This window comes from Pseudophryne corroboree, chromosome 8, assembly GCF_028390025.1.
Source record: "Pseudophryne corroboree isolate aPseCor3 chromosome 8, aPseCor3.hap2, whole genome shotgun sequence".
NCBI lineage: Eukaryota > Metazoa > Chordata > Amphibia > Anura > Myobatrachidae > Pseudophryne > Pseudophryne corroboree.
The window spans coordinates 399,482,004-399,491,192 of NC_086451.1; the positions used below are offsets into that span (position 1 = coordinate 399,482,004).

At 53.2% G+C, this 9,189-nt stretch overlaps 1 protein-coding gene across 2 annotated transcripts in view; it reads right to left on the reverse strand.

Annotated features, from left to right (window-relative positions):
* The window catches only part of LOC134949286 (cytochrome P450 2G1-like), a 91,149-nt gene extending 82,208 nt beyond the window's left edge, over nucleotides 1-8,941 (reverse strand). Inside the window, exon 1 of one of the 2 annotated variants that reach the window (XM_063937785.1) lies at nucleotides 8,856-8,941. The gene's annotated coding sequence lies outside the window, so the exon portion shown is untranslated. Of the gene's footprint in view, nucleotides 1-8,626; nucleotides 8,775-8,855 lie in introns of those variants that run through there. The other variant, XM_063937784.1, reaches the window with a different exon arrangement.
* Between the last annotated feature and the right edge of the window lie 248 nt (nucleotides 8,942-9,189).

A 9,189-nucleotide genomic window follows, 5' to 3' on the forward strand; every position in this document is an offset into this window, starting at 1 on the left:
GACCGCAGGGATCACCAAGAACTTAGCGGCATTGGAGTTGTTCCCGATAGTCGTGGCAGTCGACATATGGGGTAAAGTGCTGGCAAACAGGCAGATCCAATTCTGGTGCGACAACATGGGGGTGGTGCAAGCCGTGAACAACCAGCGGGCATCATCGCCGCCGGTGGTCAGGTTGCTCAGGAGGTTGGTGGCAGTTTGTTTGCACCACAACATAACATTCAGAGCTAGACACGTGCCAGGGGAGAAGAACGTAATAGCGGACGCATTGTCCAGGCAGAAATGGGAAGTTTTTAGGACCGCAGCGCCAGGAGCAAGCGAAGTAGGTTTAACATGCCCCTCCTATCTCTGGCAGATAGTCGATCAGAACTAGATAAATTGGTGGAGCGATCCCTGGCGCCAAAAACCTGGAAGGCCTACAAGGCCGCATGGAGAAGATGGCGGCAGTTCCAGGGGGAGGGGGAGATGGAAGCCAAGCCTCCGCAGCAACAAGTGTTGGCGTTCTTGGACAAACTCAGAAGGGAGCAGACGTCCAGGGCAGGAGCAAACACGATACTAGCAGGGGTATCCTTTTTCCAGAAACTGGCAGGCGAAAGGGACGAGACGAAGAGTTTCGTAGTACGCACGATAATGAAGGGCTGGGCAAGGGCGGAGGTTAAGAAACCAGACGCTAGGGAACCAATCACAATCGAGAGGCTGAGGAAACTGATAGAAGCGGTCCCAAGCGTCTGCCGCGACCAGAGTGAGGCAAGGTTGTTTACAACGGCTTTTATTATGGCTTTTAGGGGGGCATTCAGGGTTAGCGAGTTGGTAGCGCAGTCCAAAACAGCAAGGGAAACAGGGCTGCAGTGCAGTAGCGTTACCGTAGCGGAGGACACAGTACTGTGTAAAATACGCAGATCAAAGACAGACCAGAACGGAAAGGGAAAATGGGTGCAGCTGCGCAGGCACGACGACGCTGCGGTCTGCCCGGTAAGGGCGGTCGAAGCATTTAGGATAACAAGGCCGGCAGGAGGAGGGAATTTTCTGGTACACAAGGACGGGGCGGCGCTCACTAGGTACCAGTTTGCAGCAGTGTTGAAGAAATGTGTAGGAGCACTTGGCTGGCAGGCAGAGAGATTCGGGACACACTCGTTTAGAATAGGGGCGGCCACGTCAGCCGCTAACGAAGGGTGCGCGATCGAAGAGATCAAAGCATTAGGCAGGTGGGGGTCCAACAGCTACAGGCGCTACATTAGACCCCTCAACGACGAAACAGAAAACATCTAACGATCATGTCCCCCCCTCTCCCACACAGCCCCATCCGCAAGAAAAAAGGAGGCGAGGCGGATATGGATCGTCGGTCACTCATACGTTCACTGGGCGGCAGCACGGGCCGCCGGGAGGCCGTATGGAAAGCAGTTGGGGCTAGCGGAGAAAGAGGGGAAGGTATGCTGGTTTGGGCAGAGAGGGATGAGGTGGCACGGCTTGAGGGGCACCCTGTTATCCGGGGAAGAGGCGACAAGCAGCCCCGATACCATAGTATTACACCTGGGGGGCAACGATTTGGGCGACATGAAATCCCTAGACTTAATCAGGACAATACGGGACGATCTAGCATGGGTAAGCGAGCGATGGCCGGGCGTAGAGCTAATATGGTCTAACATCATTCCCAGGCTAGCTTGGCGCGGAGCTCGGAAAGGGGCAGGAGTGGAGAGGGCTAGGAAAAGGGTCAACGCGGCCGTGGGCAAATGCGTGGCCGCACTAGGGGGACAGGTCATACGGCATAAGGACATCAGTCAAAAGATCGGGGGCATGTATAGGAGCGACGGGGTCCATTTGTCGGACATTGGGATTGACCTTTTCAATAACGCGCTTCAGGAAGCACTGGAGGCCGGGGGTCAGTAGCTGGTTGCAGGGTGGGGGCTTCGGGTCTCGGGGGAGGGGGGCAGCCGAGATCCTCGTGTGGCGGGAAGAAGCGGTGCGCAAGGCATGGCGAACGGGGGGAGCCAGCCGAGGTTGGCAGATTCACCCTCGGTGAACGGGCGCATGCTCGGCTCCAGCTTTGGACGGTTGGGCCAGGGAGCTGCGCGCCAGGTGAGCGTGATATGCGCCAGGAGGGCTGGTTCCCCAGGGGCGTTGCCGCGGTGCCTACAGGGTAGGCAGGGCACGCCCCCAGGAAATCGGGAGGGGTCAGGGACCCAGGGGCGCCTTGCCCACCACTTCTATCCGTGCCCCGCAACCTTGTAAGGTAACATGTAAGGTAATGGAAATAAACTGTGGCCAGTAATTCGATCCAAAGGAAACGTGTCAGACTCTTTATTTCAAGGGGAGCTTATTAGCTTATGTGAGCGGAAACAAAGGGGGCCGCCGTAGGTCGACCTCTCCCCCTTATGGTAACAAAGGCGCCGAGCCCGTGATGGCGCCGGAGAGGGGTAAGGGGGAGGGGCGGCAGGTGGCCCGCGGGCCAGCGGCACAATGGAAAGGAGGGGCGGGCAGGTGTGCCCGTCCCCTCTTTCACACCTACAGGCGCTGGTAGCCTGTAGAAGGCGAGGGGGCCGGCCGGATAGCGGGCGGGTTAAATAGGAAGGCGGGGGGGAGGAGGCGGCCACTGAGAGGGGAGCACAGAGAGTGACCCACCCACCCACCCATTTAGAAAAGGTGTATATAGGTACATATACTTACAGTTCAGAGTTTTATCGTATAAATCGTTGCAAGTTATAATACGGTCGTATGTTTAATGTGTTAAGGAAAATTAAGGAATACGTATGTCACAGTCAGCGGGCGGCGGGAAGAAGCGGTGCGCAAGGCATGGCGAACGGGGGGAGCCAGCCGAGGTTGGCAGATTCACCCTCGGTGAACGGGCGCATGCTCGGCTCCAGCTTTGGACGGTTGGGCCAGGGAGCTGCGCGCCAGGTGAGCGTGATATGCGCCAGGAGGGCTGGTTCCCCAGGGGCGTTGCCGCGGTGCCTACAGGGTAGGCAGGGCACGCCCCCAGGAAATCGGGAGGGGTCAGGGACCCAGGGGCGCCTTGCCCACCACTTCTATCCGTGCCCCGCAACCTTGTAAGGTAACATGTAAGGTAATGGAAATAAACTGTGGCCAGTAATTCGATCCAAAGGAAACGTGTCAGACTCTTTATTTCAAGGGGAGCTTATTAGCTTATGTGAGCGGAAACAAAGGGGGCCGCCGTAGGTCGACCTCTCCCCCTTATTTTTGAGACGGAGACTGCTGTGTCTCCATCTCAGCAAAAGGCGCGATCGCAATCGCGACCGCGGAGCTTCCCACTGCAGAACAACAGAGAATGTCTGAGAGGGAGCTGCTGGGTGTGCATGGTCAGCCACAGCAGCTCCCTCCGTCCTCACCCTGCTGGCTGTCCTCACCCTGCTCCGTCCTCACCCTGCTGGCTGTCCTCACCCTGCTGGCAGTCCTCACCCTGCTCCGTCCTCACCCTGCTGGCCGTCCTCACCCTGCTGGCCGTCCTCACCCTGCTTCGTCCTCACCCTGCTGGCCGTCCTCACCCTGCTGGCCGTCCTCACCCTGCTGGCTGTCTTCTCCGTGAGTGAAAAGTCTGTGAGTACCGCCTGTTAACACCAGATATATTACCTTTGTTGAAGGAGGGCACCCGACAGGTCCCTGCTATTAGGCAGATCAGCATTTATGTATTTAGGACCCCAGATCAGTACCTCTATTTGGCCCAATTGGTATGCTCTTCACCCCAAGCGCTGTCTCTCTAATACCCCTTTCACACCAGAAATGCAGGGTCTTACCCGGGAATATGGTCCCTGGATCATGCAGGGACATTACCGGGTAAGACCCCTTGCATACCGCAGTCAGCAGCCCGGCATATTGCCGGGTTGCTGACGTCAGCGGTGACGCGGCGGGGGCGGCGCAATAGATCACATGATCTCCAAGCGCCGCCTGCTACATAGAGAGTAAACGGGAGCCGGGCCACATTGACCCGGCTCCCGTTCACACTGACCAGGTTCCCGGGAGGATCTCGGGACCAACCCTGGAAGATAGCAGGGTTGAAATGCAGGGGGCATGGTTCCCGGGATTCTGTCCCGGTACCCTTTCACACCAGCGCTACACCCGGGTTGTTGCCGGGATCATCCCGGGAAAATAGGCTGGTGTGAAAGGGGTATAATTAACATAGTATATATTGTTTTATAGTCTCTTATGGCACTATCTGATTAGGATAGATAACAGCGCTTAAGGTTTATTATATTTATCTGTTTACAAGAGTTTTGGTGATACAAGATTTCCGTAGAGGTTTCTGTGTACAGTATGAAGGTAGAATTGTTTGTTATTCCATGTTCACTAGTGCACTCTATGGCCCTCATTCCAAGTTGTTCGCTCGCTAGCTGCATTGCACACGCTAAGCCGCCGCCCTCTGGGAGTGTATCTTAGCTTAGCAGAATAGCGAACGAAAGATTAGCAGAACTGCACAGAAAAAATGTCATGCTGTTTCTGAGCAGCTCCAGACTCCTACCTTGCGATCACCTCAGTCAGTTTAGTTCCTGCTTTGACGTCACAAACACACCCTGCGTTCGGCCAGCCACTCCCCCGTTTCCCCAGGCACGCCTGCGTTTTTACCTGACACGCCTGCGTTTTTTAGCACACTCCCGGAAAACGCTCAGTTGCCTCCCAGAAACGCTCCTTTCCAGTCAATCACTCCCCAATCAGCCGTGCAACTGAAATGAGTCGCTCGAACTTGTGTAAAACTGCATAGTTTTGTGTGAAAGTACTTGGCGTGTATGCACGGCGGCCCATACGCATGCGCAGTAGTGCCGCTTTTTTGCCTGATAGCCGCGCTGCGACCGACAGCAAATAGCGATCAACTTCGGAATGACCCCCCTATGTTGTTTGTATAGGTTGCTTATCAACTATGTTCCAACACTGGCAAGCCGCACCTCCTACCCAACAGTCTGTGATTCCCGGCGCAGGGTCGCGCCGGTGACGTCTTCACCCCTCTGCTGAACGCGGTAGCCTGCAGTCCACTATTGGTGTTTGGTAAGTTGTACTTTTGTATATATATCTCCTATTTTGTAAAAGCTGGTCGTGTCTTGATAAAAGGGAGGTGTCCCCGAAACGTCGACCAAACCAGCGGCTGTGTCGTCTAAATTATTTCTGAGTGCCACCATTTCTTCTATCCTGTATGCTCTTCTAAGAGGTTGTGCACCGGACCAAGTTGTTTTGTCTGTTCATAGTGTGAGTGCCGGACTTATTGTGTGTCTGTGTGTGTGTATATACACATATACATATATATATCTGGTGTAACAGGCGGCTCCCACAGATTTTTACAAACAGAAGGGACTCCCATTTTTATTTCAACGTTTCGGTCTTTAATAAACCTTCCTGGCGAAGGTTTATTAAAGACCGAAACGTTGAAATAAATACGGGAGAGTCCGGTTCTGTTTGTGAGAAGTCCGTGACTGCCGCCTGTTACACCAGATATATTATTTTTATTGAAGAAGGGCACTCGGCAGGTAGATTATCTTTATTGGCAGTGCCGAGCGCATGTAAGTATATATATATATATATATATATACATACACACACACACACACACATACGGAACCCCCCCGACTAAATCCTGCGTTTGCCCCTGAACCTCACTCCCCCTTTGACACCGCCGTCACTGCCTGTCTCTGGCTTACTATGGCATACTTTACTTCCCAACTGTCCAGATTTTCACTGGACAGTTCCGTTTTTGTGGGACTGTCCCGCTGTCCCTCCCGCGAGCAGCAGTGTCCCGCGGTGGTGGTGGTGGGGCAGTTGAGAGGCTCCTGTCACTGCTGCTCTGCTTTGCGCTTCTATTCACGAGTGACAGAGGGAGAGGGGTCATGCCAGCAGCTCACAGAGCACTGGGCATGCCCCCTTCAGTGACGGACTAGGGTGTGTGGCTTACGATAGCTGTATCACAGCGAAGCCACGCCTCTTTTCGCCACGTGTTCGTCCCTCTTTCAGGATAAAGAAAGTTGGGAGGTATGCTATGGTCACTGAGTGAAGTCCATGCAGAGGAGCCGCGCTGCAGTTCTAGGCCCAGGACCTATTCTCATCACCCTTTCTTTCTTTCTATCACACTCTCACCCTCTGCTACTGCTATTACCCTCTCCCTGGTATCACCCAATGCTGACACCCTCTCCCTGGCATCACGTTCTTCCTGTCACCCTCTCCCTTGTGTCACCCTCTCCCTGTCACCCACTGCTGTCACCTTCTCCCTGTCACCCTGTCCCTGGCATCACGTTCTTCCTGTCATCATCTCCATTCTATCACCCTCTCCCTGTCGCCCTCTCCCTGGCATCACCCTCTCCCTGTCACCCACTACTGTCAACCTCTCCCTGGCATCACGTTCTTCCTGTCACCCTCTCCCTGGTGTCACGCTCTTCCTGTCACCCTCTCCCTGGTGTCATCCTCTCCCTGTCACCCACAGTGGGCACTGACTGCTGTCACCCTATCCCTGTCGCCCTCTTCCTGTCACCAGCTTCCTGTCATTACCCTCTCCTGTCGCCCACTGCTGCCATCCACTACTGTCACACTCTCCCTGGCATCACACACTTCCTGTCACCCACAGTTGGCACCAACTGCTGCCACCCTCTACCTGTCACCCTCTACCTGTCACCAGGTTCCTGGCATCACACTCTTCCTGTCACGCTTTGCTGGCTATTTTGTTGTCCAGGACTTTCATTAACTTAATAGCATCGCTCAAGTGGCAATATTAAGTTAATGGAAGCTCTGGACAACAAAATTGTCCTCCTACCACTCCCTCCCCAGTCCTAAACACTAATATTTATTTTTTTATTTGATAAAAAATGACAATATATTAGTCGCCTGCTCATCACAAGTTTCGGTAGTGGACTGAGATGCAAAATAGTGGTGGGGGGTTGGGGTAGTTGATGGCGATTTTGTAAGCCATTGACGGAAGCTGTGGCCATTAGTGGCAGGAGTAGCGGGCATCAGGGGCGGCGGCAGCTGGCATCGGCTCAGGTGCAGTAGTGAGTGGCGGTAGGATTCATTGACGGAACGCGGTGGACATTATCGCTGCAGTGCCTCACCAGCCACTGACCTCACCGCACGCCACTGCTCCTGTCATTTTCAAACACGGGGACTTAAGAGTATACTGTACTTACCTACTTTGAATGTCTCCTCTCCGGGCTTCTCCCGGAGAGGAGACGCTGCAGGAGACTTCAGGGTGCGGGTCCAGGCTGTGACATCATCAAGCCCCGCCCCCGCATCTGAAAAATGCCACAATTTGCGGGTACGCGGGAAGGGGGCGGCGATAAAATGACGCAATTCGCGCCATTTTAACCCCTTCGCCACTCCATGGACCTGCAAACTCAGGAGAGTATCTCTCCATCCTTCCCGCATCACTAGGATGCGAGCAGGATGTGGGAGGCTTGCCTACTCTTCCGGGGGTGCGGGGGGCTACCCAAAAAAATGGGAGCCTCCCACAGCTTCTGGGAGAGTAGGCAAGTTGCATAAGAGTGATTATGAAGAGAGAGATAAAGTACCAACCAACCAGCTCCTAATTGTCTTTTTCAAACATAACCTGTAACATGACAGTTAGGAGCTGATTGGCTGGCACCTTATCTCCGTCCACTTTATTACATCACCCCCACAGACTGTAAAATGGGTGAGAGTTAGAAGCGGATTGGTTAGTGCCTTATCTCTCTTCATGCTTTGATAAATACCCCCCCTTTTTTTTGGAACCCCCCCCCCCCCCCCCCCCATGGTTACTGCTTTCCTATCAGACAATTGTTGTTAGTAGTACCTGCTGCTATGCAGCTTACAGTGCCTATGATGAGGTGCTGTAGTAATGAAGCTATTTTTCTGTTGTAATTAGACAAGTTCAATCAAATTGAAGTTACCCATACCATTGCATATACTCTATTGGTGTGTACAATACTGTAAAACTGTATAGTCAAAATCGTAAGAAAAGTTAGTGCAGATCGCAAGGTGGAAGACACCTTGCGATCCCGTTTCGATGCCGATGCGTAGTCCCGCACGGTCGGCATCACAAGCATGGATAGACTGTGCAGGCAAGTCAATTTTGACTATATTGTAGAAAAGATAGTCAAAACTGACACTTAGTCAAAATCGCACATAGTCAGTATCGCAAGCACACTCATTATGTGCTTGCGATGCCGACCTAGCCCCTGACGCATAGTGAGAATTGGGCATAGCCCGAATCTCACAGTGTGTATGGGCCTTTAGGGCTGAAACACACGCGCCGGCTTTTACCGGCCGGGAAAAAGCCAGATGGCTTTTTCCCGTGCCGGTATTGTAGTTAACAGTGTGAGGGGTAGGGGCCTTTCACACTGCACGGCCCCGGCCCGGCTGCCGGGTTGCAGCCGGAAATATCCACTGGAAGATCCGGCTGCAGGGCCGGGGCCGTGCCGTCTTTGAAGGCAGTGGACCATGTGTGTGAAGGGGAGCTTTCACACATGTTTTTTTTTCAAGCCTTGTCTGCTGCTGCGCATGCGCACAGCATCACACACAGCTCAAAGCCGTTGTGTGTGAAGACCCTCTCGGGTGGCAAAAAGCCAGACAAACTTTGTCCGGCTTTTTGCCATCCGGGAAAAGCCGGCGTGTGTGTTACAGCCCTATCTCTGCTCTCATCAACTAATTATCTGCTTTAAATACTCACTGTGTCTTGTGACCGCAATCAGGAACACTGGGGTGGAGACAAACCACATTCCACAACGCACCCAAGCCCCATTGACACTAGCATAGATTATGTTTGCAGCAGCCAGAACCAGGGAGGATAGAGTTAACAGCCGTGCAAGGGAGGGAGGGCTTCCTGTCACACAATGTATGGTTCCCATAGCTTCTCTGTTGGTCTACCAGGAATACTGGAAGCAGCTGGCAGCACTCACCTGTATCACTGCACTCTTTCAGATGTGCGTGCTGAGAGAAGCAGTTAGGGCAATCTCGGGCCTATAAATACTATACAAAAATGTACTTCTGCCTCCGTTTTGTATTTCCACCCACTCACTATCCTGCTGTACATGGCTATTATCTAGGCTTACCATACTATCTATTTATTTACACAATGATGCTATGAATTACACAGGTTCTGGGGCTGGTTGACGTCAAGCCTGAATTTCATCTGGTTTTAATCAGCCACAGCACCTGTGTAATTCACGAGTGTCCCACTTTAAAAGGATAGTATGGAAAGCCTACTTTTCTCTCTATGCATGTGCAAGCTAT